The following is a 2665-nucleotide window of genomic DNA, read 5'->3' as shown; positions in this document are numbered from 1 at the left end:
TAAACTGCACTAAAACAGTTTGCTGTTACGTCATTATATTCCCTTTGTCTTGTACGCGTACTTCAGTCAAAGTCGGCATTATGGAGGAAATTAAACTTGGAATCTGAATTTTGCGTGCATGCTCAAATTACCAAACTATATAACAATTACTTTTCTGGTTTAATATTAAAGCACTCATGAATGTTTCCTTCCGTTGTTCAAATTATATACAATTATATTATATACTATATATTAACGGCAGGGGTGAATAAAAACAATATTATATAGCTATATTGATTATTAGAGACACGTACGTACGCGGCATCCGAGTCGCGGTAACACTTGAATGTTATTGGGTTTTATCTCCGCACGATGGCGCCAACACATACCCCATTTAGTGATTCAGGCATTCGACGGAATAACTCATGAATAAATGAATACACAATGAATCATTACGTAGCATTTCGCAAGCAACAATCGAATAGTCTTCTGTTATTGTCGATTTACAATGTAAGGATTATTACTCTGTCCGTTATTTAAAAATATATTATTTGAACTGTTACCCCAAAACACATTTAGGTTTTCAAAAGTAAAAAGTATAAAGTTAACTATATATAATAGGCAATGAGATAGGCGAAACAAGGTTACTCGTTGTAAGGCTGTAAACATGAAGAGAGGCTCTGAACACGTGAATTTATCGGTTCACGGATTATATTTATGATCGATTCTTTTCAAACTATCTATTTATTTTTTTTACATACTATTTATGTATCATAAATACGCTGATTACAATCAGTAAAGAATCCATTATCAAGAATCGAGCTATTCCCTATAATTTCTCTATCGTTATATATAAATTCGATAACACGCATAAATCGTTTGCAACCATAGTGAGACATTTCTGAAGCGGAACTAAAGAAATAGCTAGATGTCATTACTTTGGAGAATGACTGTGCGTGTACATACCGACATAGGCTACATGTATGAACATCGCCGACGGTTGGCAGTTTAATCTGTGTTTCGTCCTCTAGATGAGAGGACGCTAGCGGGTATTGAAGGCGTGTTTATCTTGTCAGCATTCCGCTAGATGTCCCGTCACGACGCAGCCACTAACACTGGCGTTACCCTGCGATGCCCCGCCGCGCGGTCCCAGCGTGGTAGAACAGCGGGGAAGAGACGCCGTGTCTAGGGGATGTTTGATCCGCTATTTGTTTGTTTGCTGTCCAAGTATATTTGAATATTTTGGATCCAGATTTTCGGTCAGGTTATAGGTGTGCGACTATTAACCGTTCAGGGTTAGACGATCTCTGCTTTATCTAATCAATTGCTACGGCGCCCACGAGAGAAGCCAGGTTGTCAGTCTAATCGCAGTAGAGAAAAATGTGACAATTACGATGTTAACACGTATAACACTCACTTGTTCACGAAGAAATCTTCTATCGACATAATAGACATGTAGTAATATCTAGTAAGGCTTGGTCTGACATACGTAAGAATCTACTAGTGTCTCATATTGACGAGCGCGACGTACAACCGGGTTCATTTTCCTAGCAAATACTATGCTGCAGGATTCTTATAATTGCTATAGTTTAGTTTCATAATGCTTGGCTCGTTACAATTAATCCCAGTTTGTGCTAATTATTTTTACAAATTATTTTGCTGGCAAAAGAAGTACATAGAATACGATACAATAAATGTACGAATCTCAAATAGTTTTACGTAGTCACACGGTGTGGTGTGATATTTAGAACAAATAATGGCACGGGCTTATTGCAATGTCAGGAGCAAAGCCTTTGTTTAGCAAAGTAGACTTTTGGCAACGAGCATTATCAGCTCTTATACCCTGTAGGTATGAAGTAATGAAGACTGCATCATTTGTAAACTACAATAACACGTCAACATTAGCTTTATATTATCACAATGTACACAAATGTACGAATAATGTCCTATATGATGGTCAGTGCAGTAAATCTTTATATTGACAGGAGTGAATAATAATATCTATTAATATTCACTGCTGATATTGATAAGCGATGAAATCACCGTTTAATTGTACCGTCAAATGCTTCTTATAATATTCGGGTAGAAATTAAATCGCGACGATGTTTGGTGGTTTAGGATGCAAATATATTTATAGTGTACATATTATCAGGAGTTAATAAAGACAATTTGTCTTTATTAACTCCTGATATTATTTATATATTATATTATACTGATATTGATATGAAAACATCTTTGAACATTAAACCAAGGTATTGCCGCCAAATAATAAACTATATGTCAACATATTGATGTTGAATAGTAAATTAATTGATGTTTAGTAGTAAAACCATCGCTTCAAGAGGTGGTAAACTCACCTCAGACCTCTCGCATACAATATAGATATGTGCCTAGCTGACGGCGTAGCGAGTTCATCTGCTGAGTCGAAAGCTCGTGTCTGCGGCAGCCTCTACCACACGCGTGGTTTCCGTCATAGCATATCGGCATGGCCAGCTAGCAGGGTGACCGCTTCTATATTCTTTGCATCTCCCGAAACCTGCATTCTTCCAACGTCTATCCTCCCAGCATTCCTCCTTTTAGCATCCAACCTCCCAGCGTCAATCCTCCAAGCATTCATCCTCCCAGCATCCATCCTCCCAGCATCCATCCTCCCAGCATCCATCCTCCCAGCATCCATCCTCCCAGC

The sequence above is a fragment of the Priapulus caudatus genome, unplaced genomic scaffold, assembly GCF_000485595.1.
Source record: "Priapulus caudatus unplaced genomic scaffold, Priapulus_caudatus-5.0.1 Scaffold505, whole genome shotgun sequence".
NCBI classification, from domain to species: Eukaryota; Metazoa; Priapulida; class Priapulimorpha; order Priapulimorphida; family Priapulidae; genus Priapulus; species Priapulus caudatus.
The sequence above is the reverse complement of the archived record's forward strand: the minus strand, read 5'-3'. Positions refer to the sequence as shown.